The following is a 23,932-nucleotide window of genomic DNA, read 5'->3' on the forward strand; positions in this document are numbered from 1 at the left end:
GCAATGCAATTCACAGAGATATGTCTGGCTGGGTGCAAGCGGGTTTTAAGACTAGTCAGAATAAACCTATGGCTCATGAGGAGTTAATGAAAGAGTTGTTGGAAGCGATCCAGTTACCACAGAGGGTAGCTGTGATCAAAGTGAAAGGACACAGTCAGGGCACTGACTTAGAAAGTATAGGAAACGAAGCAGCGGATGCAGCCGCTAAAAAGGCGGCAGGGTATTTACCTACTATGATGGTCATGACCACAGCAGATCTCGGTTCTGAGATAACTGATTTCTCCATCATACAAGCTCAAGAATCTGCCACAGCAGCAGAACGAACCATCTGGGAAGATAAGGGAGCTATAGAACAGTTTGATGGTATATGGTATAACGGAGATCAAATAGTTATGCCCCCCTGTTGGATGTCCTCAATACTGACTCAGACTCATGGACTTGACCATAAAAGCCACAAACAGATGTTACGAGATCTCCGCCACTGGTGGATTCCCCGGAAACATGCTACTATAACTGACTTCTTGACTAAGTGTGACGTATGTAGTACATGTAACATCAGACCGACCATCACTCCTAGGGCAGGAAAACATCCTTCTCCCACTGCCCCGGGACAGGAAATCTTTATGGATTTTACAGATATGGGAGTAAGGGCTGGGGGGAAAAGATTCCTCCTAGTAATTGTGGACGCATTTTCACGTTGGGTTGAGGCCTACCCTACGGGAAAAGAGGACGCAAAATCAGTCATTAAATGTCTGGTGAATGAATACATTCCGAAACATGGGTTTCCTAAATTGATCAGGTCAGATAATGGTTCACATTTCAAAAATAAAGACCTGCAATCTGTTGAAAAGGCTCTGGGACTAAAACACAAATTTGGCACGGTGTACCACCCTGAATCGCAAGGAAAGGTTGAACGTGCTAATCAGACCATCAAGCTAAAGCTGCTAAAAATCGTTCGCACAACTAAGCTCCCTTGGACTGAAGCCCTGCCCATTGCACTGATAGGCATCAGAGCCTCGGTCAATCGGTCAACGGGACTCACACCATTTGAGCTTACGTGTGGCCGACCTTTCCCAGGGCCGTCCCAAAATCCCTCTCCCCTTCCTGACCTCGGTTACCGACCATACTATTTGAAGGTTAATGCTCTTGTGTCAGCTCTCTCCTATACAGGTGACAAACCTGTCACCCCTGTCACAGAGGACGTTCCAGGACCTGACCCCGGACCCCTGGAACACCTTTGGTTGAAGGTGTTAAAGAGGAAGTGGTCGGAGCCACGTTGGACAGGCCCACACAAGGTTCTGGCCAGAACTGCAACAGCTGTGCAGCTTGCAGGAAAAGGACTCAACTGGTGGCACCTAACACAGTGCTCCAGCAGCAGGACAGGACCTGAAGCAGAGGAGGCAGCCCCACAAGGAGCCCAGGCTACGTGAAAAGAGGGTCACGTATAATTTTTTATTTTTCATATACTGTATAAACTGTGACTGTGATGAGATACACATAAGGGAAAGAAGGTTACAAGGTCTTGCCTGTATTTACAGTTAAATCAGGCTAACATGGTTGTTTAGGTGGACTCATCTAGGTGGTTTTTGAAAAACATTATATATCACATTGTATTAAAAATTGTTGCTTAGAATAAATGCTAAAATAGACAAAAATAGACAAAAATAGACAAAAATAGATAAAAATAGATAAAAAAGAGAAACCAGGGGTGGGGAGAATCCACCAGAGAGAAATTTCACTTCCTTTCCCAAACCAGTATAAAATAGGATCACCCAGATAAAAGTTTTTCAGTTGCGCGCAGGAAAACAAACTAGAAGCATCATGCAGTACGACAAACTGCTAGTAGCGTTTGCTGTAGCATTTGTGTTTACCTCTCTTGTCCTCGTTCATTTCATATTACTATCTTAATGCAATTCATGTATTTTCGTGTTTTCAGTTACCATTTTAGTTATTCATGATAAAAGGATAAAGAATAACCTGGGAAAGCACAGACTGTACTAGTTTAGATACATTACTTATCATCCTCGCCTCTGCACTCTGCTAAAACTGGCTAATCACAAGTAACTCTTTAACAATAGACAATGCTTTCACTCAGAAGCAGGGTGGAAGGTGTGGGCTACAAGGGGGGGAAGGCTAAACCAAGATTATAAAGAATGATGTAGTGAGGTAGCTTCCCTAATGAATATAAACTAGCTGACCAAATAGCTGCAGGTTTTGAAAACATACCTATAAGAAGTGCTCTGATCCCTATCACTCCTAACAAAAATGTTGACCGCATTAACTACATCCACTATAATGTTCTCCGTTTGACTAATCTAACCCGTGATGCAATTGCCGGACTAGCTGAACAAATGGCTCCTACGTCACTGATGGTGATCCAAAATAGAATGGCATTAGATATGTTGCTGGCAGAGAAAGGCGGTGTATGCTCAATGTTCCAAGACTCATGTTGTATTTTCATCCCTAACAATACAGCGCCGGACGGGACTGTAACTAAGGCGCTAGAGGGGCTCCGGACGCTGTCTGAATCCATGCACGATGACTCAGGTATCAACAGCCCCATTAACGACTGGTTAGACCGTACCTTTGGGAAATGGAAGTCCATGGTGGTATCTCTATTCTCCTCAATCATTGCTGTGTGTGGATGCTTAGTACTATGTGGTTGTTGTTGTATTCCATGCATTCGCCACCTCACTGAGCGTGTGATCATTTCAGCTGTGCAACGAAAGCATCCGGATGCACCTCCTCCTTATCAGATGGCCATGTTCCAAGCGGAGAGACAGGGTCTCCTGGAAATGGTGGGGGATAGTGAAGATGTTGATCCTGAAGAGGTTGTGTGAAGATGCTTATAATTAAAACATCTGTACGTAACATGATGATGCTTATAATTAAAACATCTGTACGTAACATTATATATGCGTATAATAAATATATCTGTATGTAACATTATCTGTAGGTGAACTTAGTTAAGTTCAAAAGAGGGTCTGTTGGATTTATTATACTCTACAATATCTGTTGGATTTATTATACTCTACAATATCTGTTGGATTTCTTATACTCTACAATATCTGTTGGATTTCTTATACTCTAAAAATGCATACAAAGGCCTCACTATTGGATGTTTTATGAATAGAGTCAAGGGTGAGAAAAGAGGGGAGTGTGGCAGATGATGTTTCATGTTCCAAGGTCATGAGGACGGAGCCAGAAGGGGATAACGAGGAAGGATGAATGCAGCAGAGGCATCACGCGTCACACCTCATGACTATTGATACTGTGTAAACCATAAAAAGACTGGATCAGGGAGAGCTCGGGATTCAGACTTCACGAACTGACCCATGCATTGTATGTTGTCAGGGACATGTAGGTTGGATCCAGATATATCTGTAAACTCTTTTACTTTTACTTGTGCAACATTTAATTATTCGGAATAAATTGTATTATTATGCTTTAACCCATCTGTTTGGAAAATCTCTTTGTCATACAAGATCAACCAGCACGTAACTGGGCCTTGGCCTCTCGGAGGTAGAAGGCCAGTTCCTTCAGTACATAAAAAAAGGTATATAAAAATAGCACTATAAAAGTACAAATATATAAAAATTGCTCTAAAAGGTACAAGTATATAAAAGTAGCATTACAGGTTCAAGTATATACAAGTATGTAGGAGTAGCATTAAACGTACAAGTATATAAAAGTACCACTTAAGGTACAAGTATAAAAAAGTAGCTCTATAAAAGTACAAGTATATAAAAGTTGCTCTAAAGAAGCAAGTCTCGAAGTGACTAATTTCTTCGTTGCACCCTGGTTCGAATCTGTTTTTCCAGAACATCAACATAGTCCTCGGGAAGAGGATGATAACATATGTTGCATTTAGTGAAGGAGAGATCATAATGAAACTGGGTCTGCAGTTTCCTTCCTCTTTTAAGCCCTACAAGTATATAAAAGTAGCATTACAGGTGCAAGTATATAAAAGTACAAGTATATAAAAGTTGCTCTAAAGGTACAAGTATATAAAAGTAGCTCTAATCTGATCTTATTTTAGTAACGTAAGTCCTGGTTGAGACTGTGAAGACCATCCGATCAGATGTTTTTCTAGTCAGCTGGGTAAATTATGGATCAACAAATGAAGGTATTGACGTTCGCTATCACATTCAAGCTCTACGACGCTCCACATCAGCTCACGTTGTTCATGTAAACGTTCATGTAAAAACACAGACTCGTACGGGCGAGTAATGTAGCGTTGGCAAATCAGCAGCTAGAGCAAGTTTCAGTTCAACTGTGTAACTGGTAAACTAGACATGCTCGTTAGCATATAAATAGATAGGATCGTGGTGTTTCTGCAACTTCAGCATAAAGGTTTGGGAGGTTTATTGGAACTTACACAACAATAACTTCCGCTTTAATGAAGGGACACATCCGGAGCAGCTCCGTCTGTCTAGTCGGTTTTTGTCTGCATGTCTGAGGGACGCTAACCCTCAGTGTTGATTGGCTAGTGCTCATGGCGTGTAACCAATCAGTGCTGTGTAGCTCTAAAGGTACAAGTATATCAAAGTAGCTCTAAAAGGTACAAGTATATCAAAGTAGTTCTAAAAGGTACAAGTATATCAAAGTAGCTCTAAAGGTACAAGTATATCAAAGTAGCTCTAAAGGTACAAGTATATCAAAGTAGTTCTAAAAGGTACAAGTATATCAAAGTAGTTCTAATGCTGGTTTCACACAGGGTCACATGAGGCGAACATCTGTGTTTTGTGATCCACCCTGAGTCTCTTCCATTATGAGTCACACTTCATTGTTTGCCTGAACTAACCCAGACTGCTGCGTTCCCTGAAGGAAGTATTCTGCCAGAATAAGGCGAGGAGAATAATGTAATGGCAATTTTCATATCTGCAGTTTAACACTGTACCTTTAGATAATCTCAGGGCCTCACATGTTCAACTTCGTCACCATAAGACAGTGACCTGACATTTTAGATCTCTGTAACTGCAAACAACAGATTGCTGAAATACTTGTTATGTCTTGTGATGCTCTGTTGTCTGCTGTGTGCTGACGCATTGATACACTTTCTATCCTTCTCTTCTTTTCTTCTTTGCACTTATTTTCGTGTTATGCTTTAAATGTATAAATACTGACTACTCTTTGTATTCGGGGCTCACTTGCCACAGTCCACAACAGGTGGCTGTGCTCGTGAGTCCATCTGCAGATGCTTTAGTTATTAATGTATGCCTTTTTATTAAATTCACTGAAAGACAAGTTGTTACGTTGGTTTGTGTCTTGTTTTAACAGAAACTGCCACCACAATACTTAAACTAAACTCTTTTTATGCACAAATTGAATGAACTGCTGGGATTATATTTCACAGGAAGCAGCGTGATAGTACTCAACATGCAAATACTGTCAAAGGACTGCCGTTAGACACTGCAGGGCCATATAAGCTGCATTCTGACACTGCAGGGCCATATAAGCTGCATTCTGACAGAGGAGTTAAACTAGATTTATTTGGAAGATAACTGGGAGCCCTGGTTTATATAAAAAAAACAGTTCAACTTCCACTTCCACCTCCTCCTCCTGCTCCTCTTCCTCCTCCTCCTCCTCCTCCTCCTCCTCCTCCTCCCTGCACTCCCATTGGCCGGCGGACCCCTGACCTCTCATATCTTTATGTATTTGCAGGGTCGACGCTCCTCATTCCTCGCTGACTGAAAACACCACAACAGGTACGCTACTCTGACTGTGATTTGTGTGTATTACTGATGTTGTTGAGGCAAATAAACAACAACAACAAAGAGATTTTTTCTTTCTTTGCTTATTTATTTACCAAACTTATTTATATAAATAAGTATAAATAAATAAATATGTCATTAAATAACATTAAAAAATAAATGTATCCATTAATTAAATGATAAAATGTGACATAAATTGATATTTCTTTTTTTAATTTGCTTCTTTATTTATTTATCTTTGTTCTAATTTCCTTATTTATTTAAACTTCTGTATAATTACCCCCTTTATTTATTTATGCATTTACTTTGACTCAATTTTAAATTTATTTATTTATTTTTGCATTCATTTTCTAAATTTATTTTTGCATTTATTTAATTGTGTTTATTTTTAAATGTATGTATTTATTTACGTATTTATGTATGATTTTTCCTTTGCATTTCATCACTTATTTATTTCCCAAACTTATTTATATAAATAAGTAAAAATAAATGAATGAAGTAAAATAAATAAAAAATAAACATTATACATATACATTTAACAACTAATTAAAAATAAATATTTGAATAAATATAAGGGAAAATTAAACAGAAGAGTTGTGGCGGTACCGATTTCCCCAGACTTCAGTTGATCAGGCAGAAGACTGAAAACCACCTTATCTATGGAGGTAACCCGTGTGGTGGCAGTTTCTGTTAAAACAAGACACAAACCAACGTAACAACTTGTCTTTCAGTGAATTTAATAAAAAGGCATACATTAATAACTAAAGCATCTGCAGATGGACTCACGAGCACAGCCACCTGTTGTGGACTGTGGCAAGTGAGCCCCGAATACAAAGAGTAGTCAGTATTTATACATTTAAAGCATAACACGAAAATAAGTGCAAAGAAGAAAAGAAGAGAAGGATAGAAAGTGTATCAATGCGTCAGCACACAGCAGACAACAGAGCATCACAAGACATAACAAGTATTTCAGCAATCTGTTGTTTGCAGTTACAGAGATCTAAAATGTCAGGTCACTGTCTTATGGTGACAAAGTTGAACATGTGAGGCCCTGAGATTATCTAAAGTCTGGTCCTGTCTGGTTCTTTCACATTTACTCAACAGGTTTATCACCTCTAGCCTGGTTTATGACCTCTGACCTTGAGATGCTGGAAGTTTGAAATTGAGTTAATGACTGACAGTGAGGCCTTCTCAGGACTCAAAAGCTGCTGAATCACTGATTAAATTCACTGGTGGATATATAATGAAAGTCACTGTGGTGAACTTTGATTTTAACTTTCTGTTTGTTGTTGCATCCCTACAGGACAGAAGCTCCTTAAGGCTTAAATCCACCTACCAGCTAACATGCTGTGGCTCGCCCGCTTTCAGTCCGTTAAAGGTGCAGCATGCAGCAACATCATAGCGTTCAGGTGTGTGCAACTATTTTTATCATGTTTTAAAATCTGATTTGTTAATCTGAGCACATGGAGCTGAAGGTCGCTGGTTCAAGGTTCAGTTTATACAACACAGGATTGCACATAAAAGTACAAGTATATAGAAGTAGCAATAAAGGTACAAATATATGAAAGTAGCACTAAAGTTGCAAGTATGTAAGAGTAGCATTAAACGTACAAGTATATAAAAGTACCACTTAAGGTACAAGTATATAAAAATAGCACTATAAAAGTACAAGTGTATAAAATTTGCTCTAAAAGGTGCAAGTATATAAAAGTAGCTCTAATCTGATCTTATTTTAGTAACGTAAGTCCTGGTTGAGACTGTGAAGACCATCCGATCAGATGTTTTTCTAGTCAGCTGGGTAAATTATGGATCAACAAATGAAGGTATTGACGTTCGCTATCGCATTCAAGCTCTACGACGCTCCACATCAGCTCACGTTGTTCATGTAAACGTTCATGTAAAAACACAGACTCGTACGGGCGAGTAATGTAGCATTGCCCAATCAGCAGCTAGAGCAAGTTTCAGTTCAACTGTGTAACTGGTAAACTAGACATGCTCGTTAGCATATAAATAGATAGGATCGTGGTGTTTCTGCAACTTCAGCATAAAGGTTTGGGAGGTTTATTGGAACTTACACAACAATAACTTCCGCTTTAATGAAGGGACACATCCGGAGCAGCTCCGTCTGTCTAGTCGGTTTTTGTCTGCATGTCTGAGGGACGCTAACCCTCAGTGTTGATTGGCTAGTGCTCATGGCGTGTAACCAATCAGTGCTGTGTAGCTCTAAAGGTACAAGTATATCAAAGTAGTTCTAAAAGGTACAAGTATATCAAAGTAGTTTTAAAAGGTACAAGTATATCAAAGTAGTTCTAAAAGGTACAAGTATATCAAAGTAGCTCTAAAAGGTACAAGTATATCAAAGTAGTTCTAAAAGGTACAAGTATATCAAAGTAGCTCTAAAAGGTACAAGTATATCAAAGTAGCTCTAATGCTGGTTTCACACAGGGTCACATGAGGCGAACATCTGTGTTTTGTGATCCACCCTGACTCTCTTCCCTTATGAGTCACACTTCATTGTTTGCCTGAACTAACCCAGACTGCTGCGTTCCCTAAAGGAAGTATTCTGCCAGAATAAGGCGAGGAGAATACTTAAACTAAACTCTTTTTATGCACAAATTGAAGGAACTGCTGGGATTATATTTCACAGGAAGCAACGTGGCAGGACTCAACATGCAAATACTGTAACAACAAAGGACTGCCGTTAGACACTGCAGGGCCATATAAGCTGCGTTCTGACAGAGGAGTTAAACTATTTATTTGGAAGATAACTGGGAGCCCTGGTTTATATAAAAAAAACAGTTCAACTTCCACCTCCTCCTCCTCCTTCTCCCTGCACTCCCATTGCCCAATCAGCAGCTAGAGCAAGTTTCAGTTCAACTGTGTAACTGGTAAACTCGACATGCTCGTTAGCATATAAATAGATAGGATCGTGGTGTTTCTGCAACTTCAGCATAAAGGTTTGGGAGGTTTATTGGAACTTGCGCAACAATATCTTCCGCTTTAATGAAGGGACACACCCGGAGCAGCTCCGTCTGTCTAGTCGGTTTTTGTCTGCATGTCTGAGGGACGCTAACCCTCAGTGTTGATTGGCTAGTGCTCATGGCGTGTAACCAATCAGTGCTGTGTAGCTCTAAAGGTACAAGTATATCAAAGTAGCTCTAAAAGGTACAAGTATATCAAAGTAGTTCTAAAAGGTACAAGTATATCAAAGTAGTTCTAAAAGGTACAAGTATATCAAAGTAGTTCTAAAAGTACAAGTATATCAAAGTAGTTCTAAAAGTACAAGTATATCAAAGTAGTTCTAAAAGGTACAAGTATATCAAAGTAGTTCTAAAAGATACAAGTATATCAAAGTAGTTCTAAAAGGTACAAGTATATCAAAGTAGTTCTAAAAGGTACAAGTATATCAAAGTAGTTCTAGTGCTGGTTTCACACAGGGTCACATGAGGCGAACATCTGTGTTTTGTTATCCACCCTGACTCGCTTCCCTTATGAGTCACACTTCATGCATTCTTGACTACATCTGTCATTGATTTTGTGAGTTCAGCAAATCTGAGAACATTGTTTGCCTGAACTAACCCAGACCGCTGCGTTCCCTGAAGGAAGTATTCCGCCAGAATAAGGCGAGGAGAATACTTAAACTAAACTCTTTTTATGCACAAATTGAAGGAACTGCTGGGATTATATTTCACAAGAAGCAGCGTGACAGGACTCAACATGCAAATACTGTAACAACAAAGGACTGCCGTTAGACACTGCACGGCCATATAAGCTGCATTCTGACACTGCACGGCCATATAAGATGCATTCTGACAGAGGAGTTAAACTAGATTTATTTGGAAGATAACTGGGAGCCCTGGTTTATATTAAAAAAACAGTTCAACTTCCACCTCCTCCTCCTCCTCCTCCCTGCACTCCCATTGGCTGGCGGACCCCTGACCTCTCATTTCTTTATGTATTTGCAGGGTCGACGCTCCTCATTCCTCGCTGACTGAAAACACCACAACAGGTACGCTACTCTGACTGTGATTTGTGTGTATTACTGATGTTGTTGAGGCAAATAAACAACAATAAAGATATTCTTTTTTATTTATTTGATATTATTTTTTAAAAATTATTTATTTATTTATTTCTGCATGATTTTTTCTTTCCTTGCTTATTTATTTACCAAACTTATTTATATAAATAAGTATAAATAAATAAATATGTCATTAAATAACATTAAAAAATAAATGTATCCATTAATTAAATGATAAAATGTGACATAAATTGATATTTCTTTTTTTTAATTTGCTTCTTTATTTATTTATCTTTGTTCTAATTCCCTTTGGTGACAAAGTTGAACATGTGAGGCCCTGAGATTGTCTAAAGTCTGGTCCTGTCTGGTTCTTTCACATTTACTCAACAGGTTTATCACCTCTAACCTTGAGATGCTGGAAGTTTGAAATTGAGTTAATGACTGACAGTGAGGCCTTCTCAGGACTCAAAAGCTGCTGAATCACTGATTAAATTCACTGGTGGATATATAATGAAAGTCACTGTGGTGAACTTTGATTTTAACTTTCTGTTTGTTGTTGCATCCCTACAGGACAGGAGCTCCTTAAGGCTTAAATCCACCTACCAGCTAACATGCTGTGGCTCACCCGCTTTCAGTCCGTTAAAGGTGCAGCATGCAGCAACATCATAGCGTTCAGGTGTGTGCAACTATTTTTATCATGTTTTAAAATCTGATTTGTTAATCTGAGCACATGGAGCTGAAGGTCGCTGGTTCAAGGTTCAGTTTATACAACACAGGATTGCACATAAAAGTACAAGTATATAGAAGTAGCAATAAAGGTACAAATATATGAAAGTAGCACTAAAGTTGCAAGTATGTAAGAGTAGCATTAAACGTACAAGTATATAAAAGTACCACTTAAGGTACAAGTATATAAAAATAGCACTATAAAAGTACAAGTGTATAAAATTTGCTCTAAAAGGTGCAAGTATATAAAAGTAGCTCTAAAAGTTACAAGTATATAAAAGTAGCTCTAATCTGATCTTATTTTAGTAACGTAAGTCCTGGTTGAGACTGTGAAGACCATCCGATCAGATGTTTTTCTAGTCAGCTGGGTAAATTATGGATCAACAAATGAAGGTATTGACGTTCGCTATCGCATTCAAGCTCTACGACGCTCCACATCAGCTCACGTTGTTCATGTAAACGTTCATGTAAAAACACAGACTCGTACGGGCGAGTAATGTAGCGTTGGCAAATCAGCAGCTAGAGCAAGTTTCAGTTCAACTGTGTAACTGGTAAACTAGACATGCTCGTTAGCATATAAATAGATAGGATCGTGGTGTTTCTGCAACTTCAGCATAAAGGTTTGGGAGGTTTATTGGAACTTGCGCAACAATATCTTCCGTTTTAATGAAGGGACACACCCGGAGCAGCTCCGTCTGTCTAGTCGGTTTTTGTCTGCATGTCTGAGGGACGCTAACCCTCAGTGTTGATTGGCTAGTGCTCATGGCGTGTAACCAATCAGTGCTGTGTAGCTCTAAAGGTACAAGTATATCAAAGTAGCTCTAAAGGTACAAGTATATCAAAGTAGTTCTAAAGGTACAAGTATATCAAAGTAGTTCTAAAAGGTACAAGTATATCAAAGTAGTTCTAAAAGGTACAAGTATATCAAAGTAGTTCTAAAAGGTACAAGTATATCAAAGTAGTTTTAAAAGGTACAAGTATATCAAAGTAGTTTTAAAAGGTACAAGTATATCAAAGTAGTTCTAAAAGGTACAAGTATATCAAAGTAGTTCTAAAAGGTACAAGTATATCAAAGTAGTTTTAAAAGGTACAAGTATATAAAAGTAGTTCTAAAAGGTACAAGTATATCAAAGTAGCTCTAAAGGTACAAGTATATCAAAGTAGTTCTAAAAGGTACAAGTATATCAAAGTAGTTCTAATGCTGGTTTCACACAGGGTCACATGAGGCGAACATCTGTGTTTTGTGATCCACCCTGACTCGCTTCCCTTATGAGTCACACTTCATTGTTTGCCTGAACTAACCCAGACCGCTGCGTTCCCTGAAGGAAGTATTCTGCCAGAATAAGGCGAGGAGATTACTTAAACTAAACTCTTTTTATGCACAAATTGAAGGAACTGCTGGGATTATATTTCACAGGAAGCAACGTGGCAGGACTCAACATGCAAATACTGTAACAACAAAGGACTGCTGTTAGACACTGCAGGGCCATATAAGCTGCGTTCTGACACTGCAGGGCCATATAAGCTGCGTTCTGACAGAGGAGTTAAACTATTTATTTGGAAGATAACTGGGAGCCCTGGTTTATATAAAAAAAACAGTTCAACTTCCACTTCCTCCTCCTCCTCCTCCTTCTCCCTGCACTCCCATTGCCCAATCAGCAGCTAGAGCAAGTTTCAGTTCAACTGTGTAACTGGTAAACTCGACATGCTCGTTAGCATATAAATAGATAGGATCGTGGTGTTTCTGCAACTTCAGCATAAAGGTTTGGGAGGTTTATTGGAACTTGCGCAACAATATCTTCCGCTTTAATGAAGGGACACACCCGGAGCAGCTCCGTCTGTCTAGTCGGTTTTTGTCTGCATGTCTGAGGGACGCTAACCCTCAGTGTTGATTGGCTAGTGCTCATGGCGTGTAACCAATCAGTGCTGTGTAGCTCTAAAGGTACAAGTATATCAAAGTAGTTCTAAAAGTACAAGTATATCAAAGTAGTTCTAAAAGTACAAGTATATCAAAGTAGTTCTAAAAGGTACAAGTATATCAAAGTAGTTCTAAAAGGTACAAGTATATCAAAGTAGTTCTAAAAGTACAAGTATATCAAAGTAGTTCTAAAAGGTACAAGTATATCAAAGTAGTTCTAAAAGGTACAAGTATATCAAAGTAGTTCTAAAAGGTACAAGTATATCAAAGTAGTTCTAAAAGATACAAGTATATCAAAGTAGTTCTAAAAGTACAAGTATATCAAAGTAGTTCTAAAAGTACAAGTATATCAAAGTAGTTCTAAAAGGTACAAGTATATCAAAGTAGTTCTAAAAGGTACAAGTATATCAAAGTAGTTCTAAAAGATACAAGTATATCAAAGTAGTTCTAAAAGGTACAAGTATATCAAAGTAGCTCTAGTGCTGGTTTCACACAGGGTCACATGAGGCGAACATCTGTGTTTTGTTATCCACCCTGACTCGCTTCCCTTATGAGTCACACTTCATGTGTTCTTGACTACATCTGTCATTGATTTTGTGAGTTCAGCAAATCTGAGAACATTGTTTGCCTGAACTAACCCAGACCGCTGCGTTCCCTGAAGGAAGTATTCCGCCAGAATAAGGCGAGGAGAATACTTAAACTAAACTCTTTTTATGCACAAATTGAAGGAACTGCTGGGATTATATTTCACAGGAAGCAGCGTGACAAGACTCAACATGCAAATACTGTAACAACAAAGGACTGCCGTTAGACACTGCAGGGCCATATAAGCTGCATTCTGACACTGCACGGCCATATAAGCTGCATTCTGACAGAGGAGTTAAACTAGATTTATTTGGAAGATAACTGGGAGCCCTGGTTTATATTAAAAAAACAGTTCAACTTCCACCTCCTCCTCCTCTTCCCTGCACTCGCATTGGCCGGCGGACCCCTGACCTCTCATTTCTTTATGTATTTGCAGGGTCGACGCTCCTCATTCCTCGCTGACTGAAAACACCACAACAGGTACGCTACTCTGACTGTGATTTGTGTGTGTATTACTGATGTTGTTGAGGCAAATAAACAACAACAAAGATATTCTTTTTTATTTATTTGATATTATTTTTAAAAAATAATTTATTTATTTCTGCATGATTTTTTCTTTCCTTGCTTATTTATTTACCAAACTTATTTATATAAATAAGTATAAATAAATAAATATGTCATTAAATAACATTAAAAAATAAATGTATCCATTAATTAAATGATAAAATGTGACATAAATTGATATTTCTTTTTTTAATTTGCTTCTTTATTTATTTATCTTTGTTCTAATTCCCTTTGGTGACAAAGTTGAACATGTGAGGCCCTGAGATTGTCTAAAGTCTGGTCCTGTCTGGTTCTTTCACATTTACTCAACAGGTTTATCACCTCTAACCTGGTTTATGACTGTGATGGAATAATTGATACACAAGTTATCTTTGGAAGGAAGAGGTCCGGAGCTGATGATGTCTTACAAAAGAAGGTTTATTGAAGCTTGATCAAGGAGAATTGTCAGGTCTCCACAATAGATGCTCTCTGCGTGAAGGCCTCACAACTCTGCCCTTCCTCCCCGGTGCTCAGTGTCTTACCCCTTATCATGTTTTGACTTACTCCGTTCCTCTGGCATCTCTGACCCTGGTTGCCCTAGCGACTGGCTCTACGGTCTCCACTACAGACACAGCTGTACAGATAACGGTGGCTCCTCTAGACAGGACTCCAACCCAAGAATGTCAACAGAGGGACACTCTGACCTTTCTACCAATAAGAGAGGAATTGATGGAAAATTCCATCACAATGACCTCTGACCTTGAGATACTGGAAGTTTGAAATTGAGTTAATGACTGACAGTGAGGCCTTCTCAGGACTCAAAAGCTGCTGAATCACTGATTAAATTCACTGGTGAATATATAATGAAAGTCACTGTGGTGAACTTTGATTTTAACTTTCTGTTTGTTGTTGCATCCCTACAGGACAGGAGCTCCTTAAGGCTAAAATCCACCTGCCAGCTAACATGCTGTGGCTCGCCCGCTTTCAGTCTGTTAAAGGTGCAGCATGCAGAAACATCATAGCGTTCAGGTGTGTGCAACTATTTTTATCATTTTTTTAAATCTGATTTGTTAATCTGAGCACATGGAGCTGAAGGTCGCTGGTTCAAGGTTCAGTTTATACAACACAGGATTGCACATAAAAGTACAAGTATATAGAAGTAGCAATAAAGGTACAAATATATGAAAGTAGCACTAAAGTTGCAAGTATGTAAGAGTAGCATTAAACGTACAAGTATATAAAAGTACCACTTAAGGTACAAGTATATAAAAATAGCACTATAAAAGTACAAGTGTATAAAATTTGCTCTAAAAGGTGCAAGTATATAAAAGTAGCTCTAAAAGTTACAAGTATATAAAAGTAGCTCTAATCTGATCTTATTTTAGTAACGTAAGTCCTGGTTGAGACTGTGAAGACCATCCGATCAGATGTTTTTCTAGTCAGCTGGGTAAATTATGGATCAACAAATGAAGGTATTGACGTTCGCTATCGCATTCAAGCTCTACGACGCTCCACATCAGCTCACGTTGTTCATGTAAACGTTCATGTAAAAACACAGACTCGTACGGGCGAGTAATGTAGCGTTGGCAAATCATGGTGTTTCTGCAACTTCAGCATAAAGGTTTGGGAGGTTTATTGGAACTTACACAACAATATCTTCCGCTTTAATGAAGGAACACACCCGGAGCAGCTCCGTCTGTCTAGTCGGTTTTTGTCTGCATGTCTGAGGGACGCTAACCCTCAGTGTTGATTGGCTAGTGCTCATGGCGTGTAACCAATCAGTGCTGTGTAGCTCTAAAGGTACAAGTATATCAAAGTAGCTCTAAAGGTACAAGTATATCAAAGTAGCTCTAAAGGTACAAGTATATCAAAGTAGTTCTAAAAGGTACAAGTATATCAAAGTAGTTCTAAAAGGTACAAGTATATCAAAGTAGCTCTAATGCTGGTTTCACACAGGGTCACATGAGGCGAACATCTGTGTTTTGTGATCCACCCTGACTCTCTTCCCTTATGAGTCACACTTCATTGTTTGCCTGAACTAACCCAGACCGCTGCGTTCCCTGAAGGAAGTATTCTGCCAGAATAAGGCGAGGAGAATACTTAAACTAAACTCTTTTTATGCACAAATTGAAGGAACTGCTGGGATTATATTTCACAGGAAGCAACGTGGCAGGACTCAACATGCAAATACTGTAACAACAAAGGACTGCCGTTAGACACTGCAGGGCCATATAAGCTGCGTTCTGACACTGCACGGCCATATAAGCTGCATTCTGACACTGCAGGGCCATATAAGCTGCATTCTGACAGAGGAGTTAAACTATTTATTTGGAAGATAACTGGGAGCCCTGGTTTATATAAAAAAAACAGTTCAACTTCCACCTCCTCCTCCTCCTCCCTGCACTCCCATTGCCCAATCAGCAGCTAGAGCAAGTTTCAGTTCAACTGTGTAACTGGTAAACTCGACATGCTCGTTAGCATATAAATAGATAGGATCGTGGTGTTTCTGCAACTTCAGCATAAAGGTTTGGGAGGTTTATTGGAACTTGCGCAACAATATCTTCCGTTTTAATGAAGGGACACACCCGGAGCAGCTCCGTCTGTCTAGTCGGTTTTTGTCTGCATGTCTGAGGGACGCTAACCCTCAGTGTTGATTGGCTAGTGCTCATGGCGTGTAACCAATCCGTGCTGTGTAGCTCTAAAGGTACAAGTATATCAAAGTAGTTCTAAAGGTACAAGTATATCAAAGTAGTTCTAAAAGTACAAGTATATCAAAGTAGTTCTAAAAGGTACAAGTATATCAAAGTAGTTCTAAAAGGTACAAGTATATCAAAGTAGTTCTAAAAGTACAAGTATATCAAAGTAGTTCTAAAAGGTACAAGTATATCAAAGTAGTTCTAAAAGGTACAAGTATATCAAAGTAGTTCTAAAAGATACAAGTATATCAAAGTAGTTCTAAAAGGTACAAGTATATCAAAGTAGCTCTAGTGCTGGTTTCACACAGGGTCACATGAGGCGAACATCTGTGTTTTGTTATCCACCCTGACTCGCTTCCCTTATGAGTCACACTTCATGTGTTCTTGACTACATCTGTCATTGATTTTGTGAGTTCAGCAAATCTGAGAACATTGTTTGCCTGAACTAACCCAGACCGCTGCGTTCCCTGAAGGAAGTATTCCGCCAGAATAAGGCGAGGAGAATACTTAAACTAAACTCTTTTTATGCACAAATTGAAGGAACTGCTGGGATTATATTTCACAGGAAGCAGCGTGACAAGACTCAACATGCAAATACTGTAACAACAAAGGACTGCCGTTAGACACTGCAGGGCCATATAAGCTGCATTCTGACACTGCACGGCCATATAAGCTGCATTCTGACAGAGGAGTTAAACTAGATTTATTTGGAAGATAACTGGGAGCCCTGGTTTATATTAAAAAAACAGTTCAACTTCCACCTCCTCCTCCTCCTCCCTGCACTCCCATTGGCCGGCGGACCCCTGACCTCTCATTTCTTTATGTATTTGCAGGGTCGACGCTCCTCATTCCTCACTGACTGAAAACACCACAACAGGTACGCTACTCTGACTGTGATTTGTGTGTGTATTACTGATGTTGTTGAGGCAAATAAACAACAACAAAGATATTCTTTTTTATTTATTTGATATTATTTTTAAAAAATAATTTATTTATTTATTTCTGCATGATTTTTTCTTTCCTTGCTTATTTATTTACCAAACTTATTTATATAAATAAGTATAAATAAATAAATATGTCATTAAATAACATTAAAAAATAAATGTATCCATTAATTAAATGATAAAATGTGACATAAATTGATATTTCTTTTTTTAATTTGCTTCTTTATTTATTTATCTTTGTTCTAATTCCCTTTGGTGACAAAGTTGAACATGTGAGGCCCTGAGATTGTCTAAAGTCTGGTCCTGTCTGGTTCTTTCACATTTACTCAACAGGTTTATCACCTCTAACCTGGTTTATGACTGTGATGGAATAATTGATACACAAGTTATCTTTGGAAGGAAGAGGTCTGGAGCTGATGATGTCTTACAAAAGAAGGTTTATTGAAGCTTGATCAAGGAGAATTGTCAGGTCTCCACAATAGATGCTCTCTGCGTGAAGGCCTCACAACTCTGCCCTTCCTCCCCGGTGCTCAGTGTCTTACCCCTTATCATGTTTTGACTTACTCCGTTCCTCTGGCATCTCTGACCCTGGTTGCCCTAGCGACTGGCTCTACGGTCTCCACTACAGACACAGCTGTACAGATAACGGTGGCTCCTCTAGACAGGACTCCAACCCAAGAATGTCAACAGAGGGACACTCTGACCTTTCTACCAATAAGAGAGGAATTGATGGAAAATTCCATCACAATGACCTCTGACCTTGAGATGCTGGAAGTTTGAAATTGAGTTAATGACTGACAGTGAGGCCTTCTCAGGACTCAAAAGCTGCTGAATCACTGATTAAATTCACTGGTGAATATATAATGAAAGTCACTGTGGTGAACTTTGATTTTAACTTTCTGTTTGTTGTTGCATCCCTACAGGACAGAAGCTCCTTAAGGCTAAAATCCACCTGCCAGCTAACATGCTGTGGCTCGCCCGCTTTCAGTCTGTTAAAGGTGCAGCATGCAGCAACATCATAGCGTTCAGGTGTGTGCAACTATTTTTATCATTTTTTTAAATCTGATTTGTTAATCTGAGCACATGGAGCTGAAGGTCGCTGGTTCAAGGTTCAGTTTATACAACACAGGATTGCACATAAAAGTACAAGTATATAGAAGTAGCAATAAAGGTACAAATATATGAAAGTAGCACTAAAGTTGCAAGTATGTAAGAGTAGCATTAAACGTACAAGTATATAAAAGTACCACTTAAGGTACAAGTATATAAAAATAGCACTATAAAAGTACAAGTGTATAAAATTTGCTCTAAAAGGTGCAAGTATATAAAAGTAGCTCTAAAAGTTACAAGTATATAAAAGTAGCTCTAATCTGATCTTATTTTAGTAACGTAAGTCCTGGTTGAAACTGTGAAGACCATCCGATCAGATGTTTTTCTAGTCAGCTGGGTAAATTATGGATCAACAAATGAAGGTATTGACGTTCGCTATCGCATTCAAGCTCTACGACGCTCCACATCAGCTCACGTTGTTCATGTAAACGTTCATGTAAAAACACAGACTCGTACGGGCGAGTAATGTAGCGTTGGCAAATCATGGTGTTTCTGCAACTTCAGCATAAAGGTTTGGGAGGTTTATTGGAACTTACACAACAATATCTTCCGCTTTAATGAAGGAACACATCCGGAGCAGCTCCGTCTGTCTAGTCGGTTTTTGTCTGCATGTCTGAGGGACGCTAACCCTCAGTGTTGATTGGCTAGTGCTCATGGCGTGTAACCAATCAGTGCTGTGTAGCTCTAAAGGTACAAGTATATCAAAGTAGCTCTAAAGGTACAAGTATATCAAAGTAGTTCTAAAAGGTACAAGTATATCAAAGTAGTTCTAAAAGGTACAAGTATATCAAAGTAGCTCTAATGCTGGTTTCACACAGGGTCACATGAGGCGAACATCTGTGTTTTGTGATCCACCCTGACTCGCTTCCCTTATGAGTCACACTTCATTGTTTGCCTGAACTAACCCAGACCGCTGCGTTCCTTGAAGGAAGTATTCTGCCAGAATAAGGCGAGGAGAATACTTAAACTAAACTCTTTTTATGCACAAATTGAAGGAACTGCTGGGATTATATTTCACAAGAAGCAGCGTGACAGGACTCAACATGCAAATACTGTAACAACAAAGGACTGCCGTTAGACACTGCAGGGCCATATAAGCTGCATTCTGACACTGCAGGGCCATATAAGCTGCATTCTGACACTGCACGGCCATATAAGCTGCATTCTGACACTGCAGGGCCATATAAGCTGCGTTCTGACAGAGGAGTTAAACTATTTATTTGGAAGATAACTGGGAGCCCTGGTTTATATTAAAAAAACAGTTCAACTTCCACCACCTCCTCCTCCTCCTCCCTGCACTCCCATTGCCCAATCAGCAGCTAGAGCAAGTTTCAGTTCAACTGTGTAACTGGTAAACTCGACATGCTCGTTAGCATATAAATAGATAGGATCGTGGTGTTTCTGCAACTTCAGCATAAAGGTTTGGGAGGTTTATTGGAACTTGCGCAACAATATCTTCCGTTTTAATGAAGGGACACATCCGGAGCAGCTCCGTCTGTCTAGTCGGTTTTTGTCTGCATGTCTGAGGGACGCTAACCCTCAGTGTTGATTGGCTAGTGCTCATGGCGTGTAACCAATCAGTGCTGTGTAGCTCTAAAGGTACAAGTATATCAAAGTAGTTCTAAAAGGTACAAGTATATCAAAGTAGTTCTAAAGGTACAAGTATATCAAAGTAGTTCTAAAAGGTACAAGTATATCAAAGTAGCTCTAAAGGTACAAGTATATCAAAGTAGTTCTAAAGGTACAAGTATATCAAAGTAGTTCTAAAAGGTACAAGTATATCAAAGTAGCTCTAAAAGGTACAAGTATATCAAAGTAGTTCTAAAAGGTACAAGTATATCAAAGTAGTTCTAAAAGGTACAAGTATATCAAAGTAGTTCTAAAAGGTACAAGTATATCAAAGTAGTTCTAAAAGGTACAAGTATATCAAAGTAGCTCTAATGGTACAAGTATATCAAAGTAGTTCTAAAAGGTACAAGTATATCAAAGTAGCTCTAAAAGGTACAAGTATATCAAAGTAGTTCTAAAAGGTACAAGTATATCAAAGTAGTTCTAAAAGGTACAAGTATATCAAAGTAGTTCTAAAGGTACAAGTATATCAAAGTAGTTCTAAAAGGTACAAGTATATCAAAGTAGCTCTAAAGGTACAAGTATATCAAAGTAGTTCTAAAGGTACAAGTATATCAAAGTAGTTCTAAAAGGTACAAGTATATCAAAGTAGCTCTAAAAGGTACAAGTATATCAAAGTAGTTCTAAAAGGTACAAGTATATCAAAGTAGTTCTAAAAGGTACAAGTATATCAAAGTAGTTCTAAAAGGTACAAGTATATCAAAGTAGTTCTAAAAGGTACAAGTATATTAAAGTAGCTCTAATGGTACAAGTATATCAAAGTAGTTCTAAAAGGTACAAGTATATCAAAGTAGCTCTAATGGTACAAGTATATCAAAGTAGTTCTAAAAGGTACAAGTATATCAAAGTAGTTCTAAAAGGTACAAGTATATCAAAGTAGTTCTAAAAGGTACAAGTATATCAAAGTAGCTCTAATGGTACAAGTATATCAAAGTAGCTCTAATGGTACAAGTATATCAAAGTAGTTCTAAAAGGTACAAGTATATCAAAGTAGCTCTAAAGGTACAAGTATATCAAAGTAGTTCTAAAAGGTACAAGTATATCAAAGTAGTTCTAAAGGTACAAGTATATCAAAGTAGCTCTAAAAGGTACAAGTATATCAAAGTAGTTCTAAAAGGTACAAGTATATCAAAGTAGCTCTAATGGTACAAGTATATCAAAGTAGCTCTAATGGTACAAGTATATCAAAGTAGTTCTAAATGGTACAAGTATATCAAAGTAGCTCTAATGGTACAAGTATATCAAAGTAGCTCTAAAAGGTACAAGTATATCAAAGTAGTTCTAAAAGGTACAAGTATATCAAAGTAGCTCTAAAGGTACAAGTATATCAAAGTAGTTCTAAAAGGTACAAGTATATCAAAGTAGTTCTAAAAGGTACAAGTATATCAAAGTAGTTCTAAAAGGTACAAGTATATCAAAGTAGCTCTAATGGTACAAGTATATCAAAGTAGTTCTAAAAGGTACAAGTATATCAAAGTAGCTCTAAAGGTACAAGTATATCAAAGTAGTTCTAAAAGGTACAAGTATATCAAAGTAGTTCTAAAAGGTACAAGTATATCAAAGTAGTTCTAAAAGGTACAAGTATATCAAAGTAGCTCTAATGGTACAAGTATATCAAAGTAGCTCTAAAAGGTACAAGTATATCAAAGTAGCTCTAATGGTACAAGTATATCAAAGTAGCTCTAATGGTACAAGTATATCAAAGTAGCTCTAATGGTACAAGTATATCAAAGTAGTTCTAAAAGGTACAAGTATATCAAAGTAGTTCTAAAAGGTACAAGTATATCAAAGTAGCTCTAATGGTACAAGTATATCAAAGTAGCTCTAAAAGGTACAAGTATATCAAAGTAGTTCTAAAAGGTACAAGTATATCAAAGTAGCTCTAATGGTACAAGTATATCAAAGTAGCTCTAAAAGGTACAAGTATATCAAAGTAGTTCTAAAAGGTACAAGTATATCAAAGTAGTTCTAAAAGGTACAAGTATATCAAAGTAGCTCTAATGGTACAATTATATCAAAGTAGCTCTAATGGTACAAGTATATCAAAGTAGTTCTAAAAGGTACAAGTATATCAAAGTAGTTCTAAAAGGTACAAGTATATCAAAGTAGTTCTAAAAGGTACAAGTATATCAAAGTAGTTCTAAAAGGTACAAGTATATCAAAGTAGCTCTAATGGTACAAGTATATCAAAGTAGCTCTAAAAGGTACAAGTATATCAAAGTAGCTCTAATGGTACAAGTATATCAAAGTAGCTCTAATGGTACAAGTATATCAAAGTAGTTCTAAAAGGTACAAGTATATCAAAGTAGTTCTAAAAGGTACAAGTATATCAAAGTAGCTCTAATGGTACAAGTATATCAAAGTAGCTCTAAAAGGTACAAGTATATCAAAGTAGTTCTAAAAGGTACAAGTATATCAAAGTAGCTCTAATGGTACAAGTATATCAAAGTAGCTCTAATGGTACAAGTATATCAAAGTAGCTCTAAAAGGTACAAGTATATCAAAGTAGTTCTAAAAGGTACAAGTATATCAAAGTAGTTCTAAAAGGTACAAGTATATCAAAGTAGCTCTAATGGTACAATTATATCAAAGTAGCTCTAATGGTACAAGTATATCAAAGTAGTTCTAAAAGGTACAAGTATATCAAAGTAGTTCTAAAAGGTACAAGTATATCAAAGTAGTTCTAAAAGGTACAAGTATATCAAAGTAGCTCTAATGGTACAAGTATATCAAAGTAGCTCTAATGGTACAAGTATATCAAAGTAGCTCTAAAAGGTACAAGTATATCAAAGTAGCTCTAAAGGTACAAGTATATCAAAGTAGTTCTAAAAGGTACAAGTATATCAAAGTAGCTCTAATGGTACAAGTATATCAAAGTAGCTCTAAAAGGTACAAGTATATCAAAGTAGTTCTAAAAGGTACAAGTATATCAAAGTAGCTCTAATGCTGGTTTCACACAGGGTCACATGAGGCGAACATCTGTGTTTTGTTATCTACCCTGACTCGCTTCCCTTATGAGTCACACTTCATGTGTTCTTGACTACATCTGTCATTGATTTTGTGAGTTCAGTAAATCTGAGAACATTGTTTGCCTGAACTAACCCAGAGCGCTGCGTTTCCTGAAGGAAGTTCCTGAAGGAAGTATTCCGCCAGAATAAGGCGAGGAGAATACTTAAACTAAACTCTTTTTATGCACAAATTGAAGGAACTGCTGGGACTATATTTCACAGGAAGCAACGTGGCAGGACTCAACATGCAAATACTGTAACAACAAAGGACTGCCGTTAGACACTGCACGGCCATATAAGCTGCATTCTGACAGAGGAGTTAAACTATTTATTTGGAAGATAACAGGGTGCGCCCTGGTTTATATAAAAAAACAGTTCAACTTCCACCTCCTCCTCCTCCTCCTCCTCCCTGCACTCCCATTGGCCGGCGGACTCCTGATCTCTCATTTCTTTATGTATTTGCAGGGTTGACGCTCCTCATTCCTCACTGACTGAAAACACCACAACAGGTACGCTACTCTGACTGTGTACGTATATTTGTGTGTATTACTGATGTTGTTGAGGCAAATAAACAACAACAAAGATATTCTTTTTTATTTATTTGATATTATTTTTAAAAAATTATTTATTTATTTATTTCTGCATGATTTTTTCTTTCCTTGCTTATTTATTTACCAAACTTATTTATATAAATAAGTATAAATAAATAAATATGTCATTAAATAGCATTAAAAAATAAATGTATCCATTAATTAAATGATAAAATGTGACATAAATTGATATTTCTTTTTTTAATTTGCTATGAGATATGTAATGTAATAGCCATTAAGAAGTGTAAAAATAGATTCTAACAGTGTTAAAACTTGACTATCCTTTGATAAAATGACCCGAATGTATGAATGTCACATTATTTTGAACCATTACAAATGTGAAATCAAGAGACCCAAAAAAACAACCAAGGAAAAGTGCAGTTCAATTGCTGGGGGTGCAATCTATGAACAAAGCTTGCTCTTTTGTGCATAAGTCAGTTTAAGAACATTA

At 37.8% G+C, this 23,932-nt stretch overlaps 1 protein-coding gene across 4 annotated transcripts in view; it reads left to right on the forward strand.

Annotated features, from left to right (window-relative positions):
- LOC119482792 (thymidine phosphorylase-like) overlaps positions 1-23,932 on the forward strand; it is a 37,699-nt gene that overhangs the window by 5,872 nt on the left and 7,895 nt on the right. Inside the window, exons 2-6 of one of the 4 annotated variants that reach the window (XM_037760667.1) lie at positions 5,665-5,708; positions 7,018-7,123; positions 9,680-9,723; positions 10,303-10,408; positions 13,398-13,441. The gene's annotated coding sequence lies outside the window, so the exon portion shown is untranslated. Of the gene's footprint in view, positions 1-5,664; positions 5,709-7,017; positions 7,124-9,679; positions 9,724-10,302; positions 10,409-13,397; positions 13,442-17,033; positions 17,078-18,083; positions 18,174-23,356; positions 23,419-23,932 lie in introns of those variants that run through there. The other 3 variants (XM_037760668.1, XM_037760666.1, XM_037760669.1) reach the window with 3 other exon arrangements.

Source organism: Sebastes umbrosus, chromosome 23 (genome assembly GCF_015220745.1).
Source record: "Sebastes umbrosus isolate fSebUmb1 chromosome 23, fSebUmb1.pri, whole genome shotgun sequence".
NCBI lineage: Eukaryota > Metazoa > Chordata > Actinopteri > Perciformes > Sebastidae > Sebastes > Sebastes umbrosus.